Source organism: Cyprinus carpio, chromosome B3 (genome assembly GCF_018340385.1).
Source record: "Cyprinus carpio isolate SPL01 chromosome B3, ASM1834038v1, whole genome shotgun sequence".
Classification (NCBI taxonomy): domain Eukaryota; kingdom Metazoa; phylum Chordata; class Actinopteri; order Cypriniformes; family Cyprinidae; genus Cyprinus; species Cyprinus carpio.
The window spans coordinates 13,350,564-13,372,623 of NC_056599.1; the positions used below are offsets into that span (position 1 = coordinate 13,350,564).

The 22,060-nt window shown below is 38.6% G+C and overlaps 1 pseudogene; it reads left to right on the forward strand.

Moving 5' to 3' along the window:
- The window catches only part of LOC109094464, a 129,152-nt pseudogene that overhangs the window by 104,509 nt on the left and 2,583 nt on the right, over positions 1-22,060 (forward strand).

Sequence of the window (22,060 nt, forward strand, 5' to 3'; positions counted from 1 at the left end):
TGCTTACATACATTGTCTGTAGGCTGCATCCTAATTTACCATCTGATTATAGATTTCGAATGAGGCAGGTGAATATAGTAGGCACAAGCCCACCCAGCCAGCCATCTAGGAAGATCCAGACCCTACAGGCTCCTCCTGACATCGCCCCCGCAAACATCACTCTCCGCACAGCCAGCGAGACTAGCCTATGGCTTAGATGGGTGGTACGTATGTGTCCTGGAATGTGATCAATATGCTTAAGAGGGAAAAGAATGTGGAATTGATTGTGTTTGGTTTATTTTATTGAGTAGTCCTGAGATTGCATTTCCACCCAGAGGAAAGTTTTATTGCTCAGTGTTTGCTCATTCATAGCTCAAGAGACTTAATGGACGTCCCAGTCTCATGTTTTATTTAAATAGCAAATTATATTGATGTTTTAGATATTTCTTATTCCATGTTATTCCTGATTCCTTAGGTATTTTTTTTTTATTTTTTTAAATAATTTGGGTCAACTAAAAAATTTTAGTGAAATCTGCATGCAAATAAAATTATGACAAACAAATCACAACAAACAAATCATGATTCATCAATAACTTGCGTATAAAAATGAATTCTGAATTTGCAACAAAAAAAATATTAAGGAACACCACACACATGCAAACAAAAATCATATATACAGCTTGCTAAATTCTAAATCTGGGTCTATATAAAAGGTGTTTATTGTTTTTGAACTGGTTTTGAGGATGCTACACTTGGCATTGCTCGAGGATCCTGCTGCACATGTTCTTTAATAGGAATGTGTCTTCAGAAAGAATCATGCTTGCTGATAGTCATGAAAGGCAGTAAAGGAAAAAGTTATGCAGAAAGGAGATGGTTTAGGCATGTTTTATGCAAATATCTAAGCTTGGGTGCGTGATTACTCATTTCGAAATTCATTAAAATTAGAACGAGGTTAAAAACAAATTCATGTGCATAAGAAATGTTTCAAGAATGATCACCTGTATATGTAATATATGAAAAATCCACAGTTATTAGTGAATGAGACCCATTGTCCATTCTGAAACTCTTAAGAGACATGCTTGAAATTAAGAACAAGTCTCCATTTGCATCACTTTGTTGTGGGAGAAATAGTTTTGGTATTGAAGATGTTTAATTTGTGATGTTATATTCCTAACAGGGAAAGGACCTCGTTGTCTAGTGATAAATCTTCTAAGATGCTAAAATTTGTATTCTAAGTTGAAGTGTGTCTTCTAGCCGCTGCCAGAGTGGGAATACAATGGAAATCCTGAGCTGGTGGGCTACAGGGTGCAGTACTCTCGTCTAGGCTCCAAGGCTGGGGTCCTGTCCCACATCATTCCTGACAGACAGGAGAGGGAGTTTACCATTGAGGACCTGGAAGAGTGGACAGAATACGAAGTCAAAGTGCAGGCGTTCAATGGCATCGGGCCAGGACCGTGGAGCCAACCAGTTCACGGGAGAACCAGAGAGTCAGGTGAGAAATCTGCTGTGCTTTCTTTCCTCCTTTCTTGTACTTTTTAAAAACCTTCTCGAAAGCTTGCGCAACACTGCTGACCTTTGAATTAATTATGATGGCTGTCCAAAAGAACACTTTATTGCTCAAAGGTTGTACTTTTATTGCCCAGGAGTCTTAATGGAATTTGCAGTTATGATTCAGCTGACTTTGTATCTCTGTATCTAAATTGCTTAGGAGAAATAAAAATAGATGTATACAGTATGAGACAATTGCTGGCACACAATAAGAGAATATTGCTATAAAATGAATGTGGATCGTATAATTCGGATAACTGATGAGACGCATTTGAGTTAATATCGACTTTTGAGTTTGTGAGAATGTTAAGATCTCGTTTGAAACTTTAGAGGAGATTTGATATTCCCGGGGGTCTTTTCTCCGTTTGCTCTCCATTGCTTAGTCCATTAAAAGTTATGTTTCATGCAAGATTTTTTTTTTTTTTAAGAAGTTATTTTCTCATCAGTCAAACAGTCTGTCATTCACAGTTTGATTAACAGCTGGCAGTGTAGACGGCAGCACGTTTTTACCATCACGTACTGAATTGTAACCAGACTGCATTGGCATATGCTTTATCTTGTAAACATATGACAGGTACAATTAGTGACAAAATACGTGCTGTTCCTGTTTGAAAGTCTTATCGCTCAGACGGTTGTTAATTGCTTGTTTACTTGTTTTCTCCTTTTGTTAGTCCCCTCAAGTGGCCCTGCAAATGTCTCAGCTTTTGCTACCACCTCCAGTAGTGTCCTGGTCCGCTGGGGCGAAGTGCCAGAGACTGACCGCAATGGACTAATTCTGGGCTATAAGGTACATTGACAACAGGCTTCTTACCAGATTTACTGTTCTTGAGTCCATTGTAGTAGTGAAGAGATGCATCTATTTTTCCTCTCAGGTGGTATACAAGGACAAGGATGCAGAGTCAGCCCTGCGTTTCTGGACCGTAGAGGGAAATACCACTTACAGTGTCCAGCTCACTGGTCTTGGGAAGTACGTGCTTTATGAGATCCAGGTTCTAGCCTTCACCCGTATAGGGGATGGCATGCCTAGTTCTCCGCCAATCTTTGAGCGCACACTTGATGACGGTGAGAGTCTAAACCACAATTAACAACCCCGATAAGTTAATTAATCTTGCTTATGGTGTGCTAGTTACATTTACATTTTTTTAAATAGTACCTGGGCCTCCAGTCGGGATCCTTTTCCCTGAAGTCAGGACTTCCTCAGTGAGACTGATCTGGCAACCCCCTGCCCAGCCAAATGGCATTATTCTTGGTAAATTATTTTTATAGTCTCTTTACTACTTGACATACTGTACTAGATGATCACCGTGTGGTTATGGGTAAAATCCATGACACACTGTGCAGACCACCCATCAAGTAGGACTATCTCATTGGAGCATGACTGTTATGTAGAATATCTACAATTTAGTGCAATTAAACCAGCCTTCAATGAATGTGTTACACTAAATGGATGACCAAAGACTTCTGACAAGACAAGCCCTGCAACAAGAGTAAACTAGTAGTGATCCAAGACATCAAGTAGACTATTACTAGCCACTGTACTCTATTAAACTTACTTTTTAGCATCTATGTTAGCATGCTCACTTTCTATGCCAATTGTCCCTGGTTCAAATCTTGCTTGGAATGGTGCGAGTAGGACCAGATTCATTGGTGCCGTGACCCGGATAGGTGTAAGGCTAGCTTGTAGAGATCATTGTGCAGGTAACCTCACTTCCTTGGCACTCGTGAGGCACACTAGGGATTGACGCTTTAGCATCCTTGTTAGCATGGTCCTTTGGTGCCAACTCAAATCCCATCCAGAATGTGGCAAGTAGGACTAGTTATATTGGTGCCGGTTTTACACTTGGTCGAATCCCAATCAGAACAATGCATGTAAAACCTACATGGTTATTAAATTCAGAATCCTCTGATTGAAATGTTTATGTCTCTCTTATCTAGCATATCAGATTGCTTTCCGGAAAAACTCTTCTAGTATTACCTCTGCCAACGTTGATGTTCTCAACCCAAGTGCACGACAGTATACAGCGACTGGACTGAAACCAGAGAGTGTTTATGTATTCCGCCTCACGGCCCAGACTCGAAAGGGATGGGGAGAAGCGGCAGAGGCACTGGTGGTCACTACAGAGAAGAGAGGTACTGCTTCATCTCTCTTTACAAGGTCAGGTGCTTTTTACTACATGTCATTGATTGCAAATTCTTGTCTGATCTCCTCTCAGCACACCCTCAGCCCACAAGTCGTCCTGTTGTGCCTCAGGAAGAGGTCCAGGCCCGCAGTGTGCTGTTGTCATGGGAACCAGGCAGCGATGGTCTGTCTCCCATCCGATACTACACCGTTCAGTACAGAGAGCTGCCCGACAGCAATTGGACCGTCCACTCGGCATCGGTCAACCATGAGGCCACTTCATACATCATAGACAAGTAAGCCAAAATTGAGTATACCGAACTTTCTAAACTTTGAGGGTCATAGAGGACAAAACTGGTGGTGCCACAGTCCTACTGAGCTTTTTTCCTATTCGCAGGCTCAAGCCTTTCACATCCTACCAGTTCAGAGTGAAAGCCACTAATGATATTGGGGACAGCGAGTACAGCGAGGAGAGCGAGGCAATCACCACTCTACAGGATGGTAGGGGCAACTGCGAAACGCTTTAATGCTGTCAGGGTACAAGTTCCTGAGGCCTGAGATGAATCATAATGTGGCCAAAATAGGACACAGTCAGTGAAGGGGAAAAACTGCAGGCTTACCTCATGCTTGACCTTTGGTGTTTAACCAGAACTCTGCTAACAGTTACACCACTTTTAACTGGTTTCCACTCTTGGTTATTCCACTTTTATCAGGGTCTTTGCAGCTCCACAGTCATTAACTGAACAAACTGTCTGTTTGTGTTCCATTAGCACCCGACAAAGCTCCAACAATCCTCTCTGTAACACCACACACCACCACATCTGTGCTAGTCCGCTGGAAGGTGAGGTCCGATTCATCACGCTGTTCTGAGAGGGAACACGTGTGTTTATCTGTTGTTGAGCGTTGTGTTTACAAACAAGAGATAATGACATAATCTGTTCAACCCCATCCAGCTGCCCCCTGAGGAGGAGATCAATGGTATTTTGCTTGGTTTTCGAGTACGCTACAGAGAACTGCGTTACGACCGCCTACGCAGCTTCACAGTGCGCACAGTTAATAGCCCGTCTGCCAACTGGGCTGAGCTCACAGGTGAGTCTTCAACTTGCTCAAATAAAGAACAAAGATTATTATATACTTGTCTAGCTAGTCCCTTTACTACAAAAATTACTTAAAATTTACAATGGTATCTTTAGGCGTTTTGTCTCATGGTACAGTCATGGTATGATATGACAACTTGACATGTTATAATGACTATCATATTCATGTATTACTACCATATACTTAAAAGAAATAGCAGTACCATAGTACCAAGCCAAATAAAGAAAAAGAAAACCATCATACTACTATGGCAATTTTTGTTAATGTCTGTTAAATAAATGAGACTTTTGTTCAGTTTTATTAATCTATTTATTAGACTGATGGCAAATGTCAACAACCCTTAACCCTGAAAACCAAGTTACAACTGTACTACATATAAGAATACGAAGAGATAAGCTTATTCAGCAAAAAATGCTAACTCATCTGTTTCGTGTTTCCCTGTAACGGCAGATTCTATAGTGGCTCATCTCATTACCATGCATGTAATGAGAGCTTTACAGTGTATGAGGGCTGTGTTAATTGTCTCCTCAGCAGTTAGTTTCTCTCTCAAAGTCTGTAGAGCTGCCAGCCTTTCTGCTAGCATGAGCTAATGCGCTAATCCAGCTCTTGTTTCTCTATCTTACATTCTCTTTATACTTCTCCCTCTTTACCTTTGGTCTTCCTCGCTGCCATCCTCTGGCTCCTCTCCCCTCCGCACTACCGTCCTCAGCCCCCTACAGCGTCAGGAACCTGACCGAATCCTCACTTACCCAATACGAGCTGGACAGTAAGTCCTGAGATTCGCTCACGCTCTTTCATCAGTGTTTCTATCGTCATCATTTATACCAGTGTTGGGAAAGCTACTTTAAGCTGTTAATAATTTAAGTAGTTCAACTACAGTCAAACTAGAGTATTGAACATTCAGCTAAAATAAAACTGCAAAGAAGTTATATTCTTATATATGTATATATATATATATATATATATATATATATATATATATATATATATATATATATATATATATATATATATAAACATGGGCTATATAAAATTTTAATAATAACAAACATCATATTGATCCCTTTGTTTATATGCTCGTGTCGCTTACAGTTAAATTCCTTCTCTGATTTTATTATTGATTTATTATCGTCTACCCGCTCACCACTGAATATATATATATATATATATATATATATATATATATATATATATATATATATATATATATATATATATATATCAAAGAATACATAAATACATACTCACACTACCATTCAGTTAATTGCTAGGAAAAAAATGACAGTAAAGACATTCATAATGTTACAAAAACATTATATTTTAAATAAATGCTGTCCTTTTGCAGTTTTTATTCATCAAAGAATCCTGAAAGTTGGATAAGAACTTTTTTTGAGTACCAATCAGAAGTGAGTGGATTAAATTACATTTCAAAATAAATTATTTAAAAAGGTTAATTTAAACTGTAATAATATTTCACAATATTACTGTTTTTCTCAGATTTAATTAAAAAAAATGTGATAAGAGCATTTTTTGTAAGTAAATAATATATTATTTTACAAAGTTATTCTTAATATTAGTTACAAATACTATTATTTATTACCATAAAAATGTAATTTAATATTATTTAATATATTTAATATTAATTTATATCATTGTACTATTTTGTATATTCATACAAATAAAGATGTTCACATTTGCTCCGGGACTCAAATCTGTGAATAACTTTTCACATTGGTTCTTTTAAATGAACTGTCTAGATGAACATTAGCTTGTTAGTGGAAAAATTACAGTTTTTAAAACAGCTGAGCAAATGTCATGCTACTGAAGAACATTAAGTTTGCAGCTATCACAGATTTTTTAGTTAGTCACTCCCCAACACTGCTTTCCACTCATCCATTCCCTCCTGCCAAACTCAATCTCTGAACTCTAGTGATGTCTCTTTCTCACACCTCGTTTATTTGTGCACATGAGAGCCCAATCACATTTGTCTCTCTTCTCACGTCTGGTCATGTCTGACTGTGCCCATTTCTCTCCACACTGTCATTGACTTTTCCTCTCAGCATCTCACTTCATTGGAAGGGGATCATTATGTTTTAGCACCACTTAAGGTTTTCTCATGCTATATTGAATAGAGTGTGTATGTGTGCACATGTTCTCCACTGTTCAGATCTGAATAAACACAAGCGCTATGAGATCCGACTGAGTGTGTATAACGCAGTAGGGGAGGGGCCCACCAGCTCGCCACAGGAAGTGTTCGTTGGAGAGGCGGGTAAGGGTACAAATATTCCTCCATGATGCTCTTAATCAATATTGTTGATTTCACAGTCTAATAAAAATGTGCAGTAGTGCTGTCAGTCAGTATAAAGTCTAATAAATCAGTTCAAACTGTCTAGGATTCATCGTCTCTCTCTGTTCTCATCAGTGCCCACTGCTGCACCTCAGAATGTCGCTATCCAGTCCTCAACAGCTACTCAGCTTGATGTCACATGGGACCCTCCTCCAGTGGAGGCCCAGAATGGGGATATTCAAGGCTATAAGGTACAACACTTTGATGTGTTTCAGCTAGACCCTAAAATATTGCTGTGCCCCGTCCACAAATTTAAATACGTTTTAGAATGTAGTGCAGGTGCTTTATTTATGGGGTTTCCAGGCTGCATTTTCTGCAGTTTTGCGCCATCTGCTGTCAGAGAGTGAATGTGCTTTCATTCAGCGCGTCTCTCACGTGTTCCCCCATGTGCTTCTCATGTGTGCTTGTTTAAATAAGAGCACACACGCGTCTTTTAAGCAGCATTCAGCAGTGTTGTGTATTTTGACCAGTTGATGGGAAAAGTATTCTTAAAATGCATCCCAAATTCTGAACAATTTGTAATATATAATTAATCACGGTATTTAGAAGTGCCCACGATAACAATATCATGCATATTCATTACAGTGATATATTGCATTACCGAATACCGGCACATGTCTACTTGTGTGTTTTCTGTAGAATCAGAACTAGCAATGCTAGATTTACGAATGAATCACTTTTTTTAATCTAAGTGCTCACATGAGTTTGTAAAAATGTCTGAAATTGTTCACAATTAAAGGTATGTTTAAAAAAAGCTTTTCCTTTCCTTTTTGAAAAGTTTAATGTACGGATGACATTGTCCAAACAATCCCTGTTTACTCCGATTTGCAAAAATTACTTAAAGCACTGTATTATGCATGTTAGGCCAGTAGATGGCGATGTCACTTTGTAAAGAAACATAACACAACTGTGCATATACCTATAGACTGAGAATGTAATATACATGCAAATTACATAATTGTTTTCTCAAATACGCATTGTTGTAGTTTACACAGAGATGGTTTTCAAAAACTTGCACTTTTTGCAAGTTATCATGTAAATGAATGACATGTCCTTTGTTGCGTAAATGAATGGCCAAAATACGTAACATGTTTTTTTTGTTGTTTTTTTGCTGAAAACGGTGTTGTGGAAATGAACCCTCAGTTTGATTTATTAGAACAGTTCACTCACTCATTGAATCGTTTGCAGCAGTTTTTCACATCCGAAATAGTAATATGACATTTTATAAGACAGAATACAAGAAGAGGTCAAGTTAATATTTACTGATAATCCATTGTAGGAGTGACTCTGTATAGCAGGTGAAGATAAAAAAAATAAATAAATAAACATTATAAAAAACAGGCACTTTTTTTTTTGATGAAATTCTAAAAACAGTCCTGCTGTGAATGCCCCCCGATGGTGGAACAACTCTGTCAGTTACCTCGGAAAATACTTCTAAATCATCCATCACTTTGAATAAACGAACAAATACCGGAACAACTATTGTTTATAATGTAATGGTTATTGTTTATTTGAGTTGGTCAACATCGCAATATTGCCTAAACCAGTGAAGTGAGTTTGTGACAGCCAGACAAAGCCAATATAATGTCGTTGTGTAATCTTAGGGATAGTGGGGTTTCTTTCAAAATAACTGACCTAGCAACCACCCAGCACACCTTAGTAACCACCATTCAAATGTCTCTTCAGGCTGCCAAAAGCTGAAGTCTTATGTAACCTTCAAGCTTTAAACCTTTGGGCTGCCCAAGTATTCACTACAAAAGGCTTATATAACTTTCAAACAAACATCAAACCAATCTTCAAACAGTTTTAAACTTTCAGACGAAGCTTTGACAAACCAATATTCAAAGTCTTGACAAACTTTACCTTTTAAGTTGTTTTGGCAGTTCAGTTTAGAACCCTAGTGGTGCATAAACTATATGCTGCAACTTCAAACTGGTTGATACCAGACTAGTGTGACTGCTATAATATCCATCTCCTGACATGACCATGTAAAGCCAGTAAACCCTTTACCTTAACGTTCACATGTTACATGGAAGGGCTGTTTACATAAATACATTCAAAGTAATTATGCCTTAAAAACACAAGTCGTAGATCATAAAATGAAGTACCACTGCTAACAAGAAAGATTTAGGCAACTTTACAGCTCAAAGAACATATTTTTATACAGAAGAATAATATATGCATTTTATAATGTTTTGGGAAGGTTATTTTGGAAATGTAATAGAATAAAGGTTACAATTTACCCTATTTACAATGTAATAAGTAGTATAACTATTTCAGTAACGTTATTAAAGCAATGTAACTGATTACATTTGATTACTTTTCTAAATTTCTAACAAATGTTTTCTACTGTTAATCATTTTGAAACTTTAAAAGCAGGTAGGGTTAACCTTACAGTAGCACTCAACACTAATTACTGTCAGACTTTCAAAATACTTCTTCACTTGAATTAAAGGGTTAGTTCACCTAAAAATGAAAATTAGGCTGAGTTTTACTCCTAGGTGTATACGACTTTCTTCTTTCAGACAAATCCAGTCGGAGATATATTAAAAATTGTCTTTGATCTTTCAAGCTGTTTCATGGCACTCAACGGGTGTTGCATTCCTTCAATCCAAAAGATGTGAAATAAAAAGTGACTTTCCATAAAAAAGTGGCTCACATGGTTCCGGGGGGTGAACAAAGGCCTTCTGTAGTGAATCGATGCATTTTTATATGAAAAATATCCATATTCAAAACGTAATAATCACTTTAATCTAGCTTGCGCTCACTGTTCTGGGCGGATGATGTATGAGGTCAGCGCATGCGCCGCTCAGAAGTGAAGCACGTGGAAACACAGCAGAGAGATCAAAGCAAAACAACAGTCACAAATTAGAAGTACAAACTGCTTAGTTTACAACAGTGAGCGCAAGCTAGATTAAAGTGATTATTACGTTTTGAATATGGATATTTTTATTACAAAAATGCATCGATTCGCTACAAGAGGCCTTTGTTCACCCCTCGGAGCTGTGTGAGACACTATTTTTATGGATGGGCGCTTTTAATTTAAAATCTTTTGGACTAAAGCAATGCAACACCTCCTGAGTGCCATGAAACAGCTTGAAAGATCAAAGACAATTTTTAATATAACTCTGACTGGATTCGTCTGAAAGAAGAAAGTCATATACACCTAGGATGGCTTGGGGGTGAGTAAAACGGAGCCTAATTTTCATTTTTGGGTGAACTAACCCTTTAAGATTATAATAATTTAATTTTAAAGCACAGCCAATACAAGATCAGACTTTAGCACCTCTTTTTACTTTGAAATCATTCTGAGGTTAAATACAGATTTAAAATCATAACAAGAAACCTTATAATAGCTAGGATGCTGTTTTTGAAATCAAATCTTTGCATAGCTATGACGGAAAACACTGGCATCTAACAGTGCAATGCTAAACGATTAATCCAAATAGGAAATAAAACAATCAGTATCATATTCTATGTAAATTATCTAAATTAACGTTTTATGTAAATTACACTGATACTAATAATGTGTTTTGTTAGTGATTCTGTCTTCTGAATTCATGCATACAGGTACTGATTGCATGAGTCAAAGCGACAGACGTCATAACAAAGCTCTTGTTCTCAGTGTGAACAGGCCAAGAAAGCCTCATTCTTCTATTATATTCTATTAGAATTGAATAATGACTACATGACTAAGTGGTACTTAGTCTGATAGACTGATTTAATCAGACACGGTCAGGCTTGGTCTGAAAAGTTTAAGGACTGCTGCACTAAAATATTAAGTTTGATAGCCCATCAGATTTACATTTTCAGAAATTATTAATTTGTGTGATTTGTGTCTTTCTAGATTTATTATTGGGAGTTTCAGCTGCAGAATGAGACTGAGCGACTCCGCACTCTCTTTCTGCCGGAGCTGAGCGTGAAGCTGAAGAACTTGACTGGCTACACCACCTACATGATCAGCGTGGCTGCTTTCAACGCGGCGGGGGACAGCCCGCGCTCGCTGCCCACCAGAGGGCGCACTCAGCAAGCAGGTGATCCGCTGGACACAAGTCAATGCAAAATACATCAATCAACAAGCACTGAAGTGACCTTCATGCTAAACCCGCTTAGTCTGAAATGCTTTCCACATCTTTGATCCCACTGTTTTCCCAAAGCTCCCTGCTGAAAAGGTTATTAATTTTCAATTGGACGGATCACATCATACAGATTGCACGATGGCTATGAGACTGAAGGAGATGGGATGTCTCTTAGTATTGAGGGTAGTGTGTAGGAACGGAAGCTTGTGACAGTTCGTTTAGGATGGGGAGCTGGGAACTGGGTTGGAGAAAATGGGCCACATATTGAGGAAGTGCTTTTTGGCAGGTCAGCATAAGGAGAACTGTGTTCCAAGTGATTGAGAAAAGTTAATTCAGCCTTTTCCGCTCCCTTAAAGACTGTGACAGTATAGTGAGGAAGGAACAATGAGAACAGTACAAGCGAGACTGAATCTTGGCTCAGCTTACACTAAGACACTGGGAGATGAGCCAATACGAGCCCTGTGCCAATCTTCCGGAGGGCAAACAAACTCCTTACATTACTGCAACATTACCCTGACCTCTAACAGAAGAATAGTGCTTAACTACTGTATGTGCTGAGAAGTTTTTTTTTTTTTTAATTATTTTATATTTTATAAAATCAATACTTATATTCAGAACTGATGCATTAAACTGATCAAGAATGACAGTAATGGTGAAAAATGTATGATCGTTTTTACAGAAATCATAAGCTGCAACGTTTTCACCAATGATTATAATGAAAAATGTTTCTTGAGCAGCAGATCTGCATATTAGCTATAATTTCTGAAGGATCATGTGACTCATATCAAATTGAAGACTGGAGTAATGATGCTGAAAATTCAGATTAGCATCACTGAAATAAATTACATTTAACATACAGTTAAATGGAAAACTGTTGTTTTAAACTGTAATAATATTTAACCATATTTCTGTTTTTACTGTATTTTGATCAAATAAATGCAGCTTTGCTAAGCAGAAGAGACTGGTATAAAGCATTGAAAAATCTCGCTCACAAACTTTCAAACAGTTGTGTGTATGATAAAGAAAATACTTTTTTTTCCCCCTTAAATATTTATGACACACTGCTCTGGACACTTGGAGCATCATACATCATATACAGGCTAATCTCAATTTCTGTGTGAAACTGCAACTGTTTTAAAAAAAAAATGTGTAGGCCTATTATTGTTTCCTTCCACATATTTGAATATTTTTATGTTAATGCCAAAAGTTTGTGAGGGGGAAAAAAACCCCTGAAACACCTAAGATAAAATCCTGATACATTTATTGCCTGAGATAAATGTGATTGTAAGTTTTTTTCTGTAGTAAAACCTGTCAAAGGACACACAACTGATTTTAATTTTAGTAGACTCACATCACTTACTTCAGCAAGATACATATTATTGATCTTACAATTTGATTTATGCCATGCATTGTGTTGCAGTTACTAATAAAGTCACCGGCCAACTGCGAGTAACTGTTTTATTTACTCACCAAGGTCATTTTTTACTCACATTCAGCAACTGTTCATTTTGAGCCCTGGCTAGCTCTATTGAAATCAGTCAATCAAAATGCATTTTGTGAAATCGTGTTCAGGGTTTAATGAGATCTTCTTTTACTCCACAGCTCCAAGCGCTCCCAGTTTTATCCACTTTAGTGAACTCACCACCACCTCGGTCAACATGTCCTGGGGTGAGCCCAAGCAGCCCAACGGCATCGTGGAAGGGTACCGTGTGGTTTATGAGCCCTGCACGCCTGTGGATGGTGAGAAACTACACCACACTAAAAGCTTTGGCTGAGCAAGTTAACGAGACAACTTTTAGTCAGCAGCTGATTTACACCCTTTTAGGCCCGTCATGCTTTTTTAAACTTACAAATGTCTGAAATTTGCTCTCCAAATGTGTTTAAGATGAGGCTTCTTTTGGCATTTAATGAATGGCATTCCTCTGTGACGTTCCCTCCCTTTGCCCTGTTATTGAGCAAGGCATGGTTAAAAAATTGCCAAGTGTGGTGCATTGGCCAAATTCCACTGTAATTGGGATCAGAAGAGGAATTACTGTGGTCCCATAATGGCTTCAGAGTGGTCAAGGCTTTGGGGGAAAACAGATGTGCTAGGCTGCTGTTTACCAATGGCCGTATCTCAGAATCTGGAGGATACGCCTCAAAGGCAAAGGCCCAGCTCTCTCTATTAGTTTAACCCCTTGAGCATGGCCTCGTGCAATGTTCACATGTATGGGTATTTGACTGTAAAACCCTAGAAGCAATACCTGTGCTTGCAGAGTAACAAAATAGTAGATTGAAAGTGTAATTTCAGCATAGGTTTTAGTTTTTGTCTTTGCTTTTGGACAAATTAAAGGATAGGATCAAATGCATTGTTATAGGCCATGGTCAGCAATATATATAAAGTGAATGAGAACACATACAACAATGCTTTAAACTGTATGCTATACTGTTGACATATGATCTTATCGTGTTGTATGTATCTCAGATCTGATAATGCACCAAAAACCAAATTGCTAAAATTACGTCTGGCACATTCAGCACACTAAAAATGGAAGGTCAAGTCACGTGCATTGCGGGATACAGTACCCTACCTAGTATACTTTGTTGCATACTGGAAATTTTAGATCAACGTAGATCAATTAGATATTCTATGCATACAGGAAATCTGCATACTAGTGCTAAAATTTGCATAGATAGACCAATTACAAGTCAGTATGCAAACAGCTGTAAGAATGAAGACCAATAGTAATTCAAAATGCAAATATTAACATTGTTACGACTATCGGACATGTTGAAACAGGAGTGTGTGTTAATATAACTCAATAATATCAATCCAGTGCAGTGTAATAATGAGTGTTTGTACTGTATGTGTCATTATTAGTGTTTTACTCTAGCATGGTATCTAGAGTTTGAGTGTTTCCTCTACAGACTCCTCTCCTCACAATTCAGGTGTCAGTAAGGTTGTCACTGTGGATGTGAAGGGCAGCAGCCCCTTGTGGATGAAAATCAAGGATCTGGCAGATGGAGTGACCTACAACTTCCGCATCCGTGCTAAAACCCTTACCTATGGCCCAGAGATCGAAGCCAACATCACCACTGGCCCTGGAGAAGGTCTTGTTGCCTTGCATTTAGCACCATATTTGCTGTTTTGTAATAAATCTAAAGCTGAAGTGTATCATTTCTGCACCACTAGCATCTTATTTCCATACTTTGTGACACAGGTGCTCCAGGGCCTCCGGGGGAGCCATTTATCTCTCGTTATGGCTCGGCCCTGACTCTTCACTGGTCCAGCGGTGACCCTGGCCGTGCTCCCATCACACGCTATGTTATCGAAGCAAGACCATCTGGTAAGTGAAAAAGAAAACAGCGGAAGTTGTTCAGAAACGCAACATTTAAGGTCGTTACAAAAGGGATAATGGCATTCTAACCATCAACAGATGAAGGACTGTGGGATATTCTAATCAAAGACATCCCTAAAGAGGTGACATCCTACACTCTTAACCTGGATACCCTCAGAGAAGGGGTCACCTATGATTTCCGTGTAATTGCGGTGAATGACTATGGCTACGGTTCTCCAAGTGCTCCTTCTCCTTCAATATCAGGTCAGTAAACTTGCACACCAGAAAAATCCTAAATGGTCTTGTGTTATGTTGTGCAAACCCATTTTTCTGCTTCTTTTCCCTTTTACCAGCCCAAAAGGTCTCCCCCTTTTATGAGGAATGGTGGTTTCTGGTGGTTATTGCTCTCGTGGGCCTCATTTTCATCCTTCTGCTCATATTCATCCTCATCATACGGGGACAGAGCAAAAAATACACCAAGAAAACAGACTCAGGTGGGTTGATAAACCAAAAACACTGAAAATAGATCCATAATATCTCTCAATTACCCTGATTGTCCTGTCCTTCTCTGCTGACTCATGTGACTAAATTGAAATGGACTCAAATTTAGCTCCACTTTCCCATCTCTGGTGGGTATTGCCATGGTGCTCTGGGAAAAAGTGATTTGCCACTTGAGAGAGGCTCAAAGAATCAATAGTAGCGTCTTTTTGCTTCAATTGGTTGTGGTCATTGCTATCAACATGATTGCCAACTCATTTTGCTGCCTCACGCAAAATTACCTCACTTATCATTTCATGTTTTGTCTCAGTTTAGGAAAAAAGGTGAAAATCAACTCTTTTCTCACTATTCTTGAGTAGTTTCACACAAAACTCTGACTTGTGAAATGGACCACAAACCCTTAAGGCCACAAACCTCTTGACTTTGTCAGTGCTTGCTCTAATTACTTTTAATTTTCTTCTTGTGCACTGGTTTGCTAAGGTGAACAGCCATTCAGATTGATCTATCTCACTGACACCTAGTGCCATCGGTGTGGAACGCACCAAAAAGTTGACAGGCTCTAAATGATGGACCAACATTAGCTGACGACCGACCATTGGCTTGGTGTGTCACAGCCTTAAAAAAAAAAAAAAAAGCCAGCCTTTTGACTGACTCTGACCTTTTGTTTCCAGTTGGATTGGTTAAAAATAAATGTATTGCAAAAAGTTGCATAAAGCCAACCAATTAGATTAGAGCTTGTCAGATCAAGAAGGTGCTTTCCATTGGTGCTGGGTGATAAAACGCTAACGATAATCGTGATTTTATTTTTCCTCAATAAAATGATAACAAGAGTTCGATACATGTTTGAAATACTGTTTATGTGCCAAAAGTGGAAACAAAACAGTGCTACTCATCTGAAAGTTCGCACTCACTAGACCAGATGCATTTACTCGCTGACAAGTCTTGGTCACACGATCACTAAACAGCTCTGTGAGATCCAGTGTGAATTACTTGAATTCAGCCAAGAACACAAATATAAACTATATTGTATCTATTGTAAGCTTTTCAAACTACAAATCACCAACATTGACCGTGGATTTATTGTAGTATCAACTGCACGGTGGTATTGAGGCATAAATGTGGGATATTCATATAGAATTTTATCATATTATTAATGCAGACATGTATAAAATGTGTTAAAGGAGTAATGGGATATAATTACATTGTTTTTTGTGAACTTTAGAATCGAAGAAATTATTTTTTATATTAAGATATTTATTTTATTTAGGAAAAATGACTGTAAAAGTGTGAAGAATTCATTGTTTCATCATGTTCTGACCATAAATAGTAGTTTAAAACCACACTTAATGGTCTGGTTTCTACAGCTTTTACTTAGCAGCAAAAATCTGCCATTAAACTTGAAAGAAATACAAATTTTAAACCTATCATGATAATTATCAGTATCGACTTAAAAGAAAACAATTACTGTGATAATTTTTTTGCCCATTTCACCCAGCCCTACTTTTTAGTTGTGTGTCTATGCATGTTGCAACTTTCTACTTAGAGGTCTGGGGAGGTCAGGTTGTGGGCTGATCTGTGTGTGTGTGTGGGGGGGTGGATTCTCACATGGCTGCTTCTGAGCTTGGTCAGCATTTAGTGCTGTGTCAGAGTCAGTAAACGGAAGCACAAGGGAAGTGTTTGTGTAGGACACAAAGGGCTTCTCTCAAGATACACCCACCCACCTGATCCTGTTCAGTCCTGATCTATTGGTGCCGGTTTGTTTTACTGAACTCCAGTGAGGCCAGACGTTCTGCAAGGTGGGAGATCACACTGTCCATTTAGGAGTAGAGGTCACTGCTCTCCTCACCTCTCTGCAATCACACTTCAGTTCGACTCTTTGAGACCAGAGGTCTTTTGACTTTAGAAGATGCGTGCTGAATGACCTAGTGAGATTCAACTTGGCATCGCTGACATGGTCATGTACACAACAAGGGCAAATCCAGAGCCGTACAACCAGAAATTAGTGGTTCAAGATCTGGGCTGGTAGGCATAGTAAGAGATGAATTTGCATGAAAATGCCACAAAGTTAGATTAGATGCACAACATATTTTGATGTCAACAGCAAAGTGAAGTACATTTCTGTGTACTTAGATAAGCATCTATTTCATTTGGATTAATATATAATTGGTTGAATGGATGGGTAGATAGATCCTCATAGGTTGTCCTCTGATCTCTGTCTGTAGGTGCCCACTCGAATTGCACATCTCTGCCCCTCTCCCATGGAGAGATGGTACGGCTGGATGAAGGACGCTTCCCTGCCCTTGAGCTCAACAACCGTCGACTCTCGGTCAAAAATTCCTTCTGTCGTAAGAACGGAATCTACACCCGGTTAGTATGTGTACAAGAATCACAATTTCCACTCATTAGAAACATATACAGTGGTGTCACTTCACAGAGAGTGTACAACACACTCGATCATTATCTAGTGGAATAGTTTACATTGCTAATATAATGTTTGTTCTGGAATTTTCTCTGAGGTAAACATGGTCAGTATGCTTTTCGGGACATTGTTTGCACAATGGGTTTAATTCCCAAATGGCTGCAAACAAAGAGCTAGAGAAGAATGTATTTTGTTCACACATAGAGCTTTGGCTTGGCTGTTGATTTAAATTCTACTTTAGCCATCCCTTAAATGGATTGAGTTGGCATGGATTTTAATGACAGTCGCTCTTTTCAAAACTCCAACTGCAATCTGTCAGCTGAAAGGACACACCAGACTGTGAAAGTTGGACCCCCCCCATGCCTTATTGACATTCAAAGTGCATTCTGTGGAAATTGACCATTTATGTAAGCTGCTTCTACAAAGCATTTTTCTTCACATTCTCTTGAGCTTAGATCAGACCATATTTATGATAGACATACCGTGTCCCCAGTAGATCAAGTACTAAGAGAAAGATCTTCAAGAACCCAACCCAAAATGTCTTTGTTGCTACTAGCACATTTAGCCAAACGCCTTTGAAACCAAACAATAAAGTGATTGCAATGTAGGTTTTGTCAGTATATTGTCTGATATGGATCATAATATTTTATCCGAACTAGTTGCATGTTATCCGAACATGTTTTCATGATTTTGGACCAATCACATTTCTTGGTGGGTGGATCTACCCAGTGTGATGCTGCAAAAATTAAATGACCAACCAGTTATTGCACTGGAAGAGGCTTGAGTGAGTACTTTTGCTATGGTTACCACATTGAACAAACGTGACCAGGTGACTATCATGCAATTTTCCGGGACCAACGTGCAGTGTGAAAGGGGCTTAACTTCTACAGACACTTTTTTGGATTTGGACATATTTGCATGAACAGTGTGCAATGATAGTCTATGGCATTCTCATTATTCTAATGTACTGAAGGACCTTGCAGGCAAATTAACATGATTGGATGAAGGGATGGGTCTGCTTCGAGCTTCCTCTAGTTGTAATTGGAGAAGCCGCTTTGGGCCCATTATACTGGAATGTGTTGGGAGGTGGGGGGTGGGGGTTGTGCTGGTTCTCTGCCCAGATGCAGAGGCCCAGGATGGGGATCAAAGAGCCTGGGCAGTAAAGGACTTCCACTTTGGATGCAGTCCTGCTAATGAGCTCCCATCAAGATGGAGCCACAAGAGATATCTTTGATGGAGGTAGGAAAGGAAAGGGTTTGGTATGGGATGGAAGAGATAGAGGCGAGAGATGAGGCTGGATAAGAAGAATGGAAGACCTCAGTGCTCGTGAATAATTGAAGCCCCTCTTTGGCAGCTGACGGGTGTTGGGGGCTGTTTGACGTGGCTCCGCCTCTCTGCTTCAACCTTCCTCGAACCTTAGCCTCCTCTGAATTTTAAACAGATACAATGTCATAACCCTCCCCTCCCCCTGGTTCTCTTGCTTTATTCTCGGGGCATGATTTTTGTTGGGACAACCCCTCCACCACCAAGGATTTCCATTAGTATTCAGCTCGCACATGGTCCTCTTGTTCATTTTGAGGTTGAACAAAGCATCCTACGTTTCGCCATTGATTCCGTTGGCCATGTTTTTTATGAACTCTTGCATGTTAGATATTCCTTTACTCATTAGCTCCCCACATGGTTCTTTAAAGCCTCTTCCCCATGTGTGTTCTTTCAGCTTGATTTATTATCCAACTGAAGTAAAGTACTGAAGCAGGGCAGCTTAGCAGCCTCAGTTCAAAAGCTAATGTCTCCAGTGACTTTGACTTTGAGCATATCAGACCTCATTATGGCAAATCAAGTAAACCCATCCTGCCATACGCCGATCCTTCTGCCTTCCTTTTTAACAAACAAGTGAACTGGTTCAAAGAAGTACAGTCCAACCCCCTGTAGCCCCTGAAATTGGGGGATGATTCGCTGTCCCTTTCCCTTCAAAAGGCTTGTCATCCGTTGTTTCTTCTGGACTGCGCAGAATAAGCGTATTCATCCATAAAAATCAGCTTTGAGAATTGATCCATGAGGATGCTGCATCATTTGCTGCATCACATCTTTTAAACCCCCGCACAGTCTAGTCCACACTAAAGATTTTTTTGTTTTGTTTTTTGTATTCTTACTGTATCAAAGAAAAGCACCATGCAAAATAAAAGTGGTCCATTTGATTTGTGTGTTAAATTTCAAGTCTTTTGAAAACATGCAGTTATTTTGTGTGAAAAACAGGAAGAAACTACTTGACTTTGGAGTGTTGCGACCGGAATTGATGATTTACAGTATATAAAAAAAAGTACTGATATCATGTTAGTACTACACATTTGATAATACTGTAAATAACCCAGCAGCAGTATATGTGGTGGTATTTCACCATGGATTTTCATGCTGGTTGCCACCCCTCATAAAATGAAGCAAAGAAGAAGGCGGCGGTGACAACTCAATTTTTTTGCTACCACTGCCACACAAAATAAAAAAAAAATACATTTTGGGTGAACTAACTCTTTAACATCAGAGATTATATTGTTACTAATCACAAAACGACATGTGTTGACTATGAGTGAATAGGAAAGTTTTCTCTGTGTGTTTTCCTCTAGATCTCCACCACGACCCAGTCCAGGCAGCCTGCACTATTCTGATGAAGATGTCAGCATCAAATACAATGACTTGGTCCCAGCCGAGAGCAGCAGCCTGACCGAGAAGCCTTCAGAAGTGTCTGACTCACAGGTGATTCACCCCAAAAAGGTCAATGATTTTCTTAAAATAGTTTTTCTGATGTTATCTGGACTCAAAATTGGTCCTGTTTACTTTCGTAAACTTTTATTATTATGAACTTATTGTCAATGATTCATCAGTGCATGTTATTGCAAACTATAATAATAATAATAAAACAAATGTTTGTCTTCATAATCTTTAATGAAAACCTTATAACTTGTTCTGCCTATGAAACAGCTCTCCGTTTTTGGCTAACAACAAAAATCCCTCATACTCATCAGCCCCTCCCCCAAACGGCAGACTAAATTTTGGTATAAAATTCCCACTATTCCCAAATCAGTCAGTCAGATCCTGCTTTACATCTGTCTCAATGAATATCCCATTTCACTCGTAAATACACAGGGATTCACTTGACTGTCATATTATTCATACTTCACGTTTTCTTTTGTCAGCAGGCTTGTGGATGTTATTTAACATTTTAAATGAAGTGCTTGACACACAAAACACTAAAGACCACTCCCCACAGGAAAGAAAAACCACTAAAGAGCTCTTTTAGCATCTGAATGGTTTCTCTTAGTCAGTAATGAGATTAAATGAAGAGCAAATGGAGATGTTTGCTTAAGTCGTCTGCCTCTCAGGCTTCACCTGAGAAAAAGACACTAGTAATCTTACCCGACTCCCCGTGAGACCACTCCTGTTACTGTACATAAACAATTGTCTTATTTGTCTAAATTATAAAGGATTTAAATATATATATATATTGAAACATAAAAGCTGAGAACTCCATTAAGTGTCTTGAAAGAGCTATGAAAATCAGAAAATGTTCCTATGGGCCTCCAAAATGCCATTTCTTTTACGCTGAAATATTATTTCTGCAAATAAATTAAATGAATGATGATGATAAGACTGACTTTTCTTTTACAAACCAATGCAGTTCATCTCATTCCAGGCCAGTGGTCTCATTTCTATGCATTGCTCCAGAAAATTGTTTAAATGAATTCTCATGACTGAAATTTCCCTGTCATAACAAATAGTGTAACTTTTTATGCAACAGGAAGTATGATGTAGGATACTGGAATATCTCTCATGAATTTTTTTCATCTTTGCAGTATCTGTCTCCATTGCTATGAAACTAGAGCTTAAAGTGTCATGGGAATTTGTGAATCTTTTGGCCCAAGCTGTGAGAAAGTAGGGGGTACTCCTCTTGTTTGAGCATTTCTCTCTCCTCCCACAATCCCACTGGGAGATTTTTGCCTGTTTGTCAGGTACCTATACTGTCATAACATCACTCCGTCAAAGAAACACTCCCACCATGCCACACTTTAGCATAATCTTACAGTAAACAAATGATATGACTCTTAATTTAGACCTTCTCTGACACAAGACAGCTGATGTACAAAAGATTCACAATCCAGGGTTTTTCAGAATCAGTTGTCATCATTAAACATCCTGATTTTTGTTTTGTTATCTATGAGGCTCTGTAAATAATGTTTTTGCCCTTTCAGAAGGCACTTATGTTTTCATTTAAGATCATTGCTCCTCTGAGTTTCGGTTGAGGCTGTAGTTTGTGTTAGTAGTCTAGAAGAGCAGTGTTTATGGGAATCTGTAAGAGTAGTCTGAACCCCCGGTCATGTTAAAACAGTAGTTCTTCCTTAAATGATATTTAATGATTCTTTTCTCACCAAATGTCATTCCAAACCTGTATGCTTTTATTTTTTGTGGATCTTACGAGGAGAATGTTTGAAAAGTCTTCATGCAACTCTTTTCCATAAGTAACAACAGTCCATAGTGAGCATCAACCTCCAAAATGAATGAAAAACATCCTCAAAATTAAAAAAAAAAAAATGTATAAATATAATATAAAATATAAAACTATATTTTACTAATATACTTATACATACATATACAGCATACAAC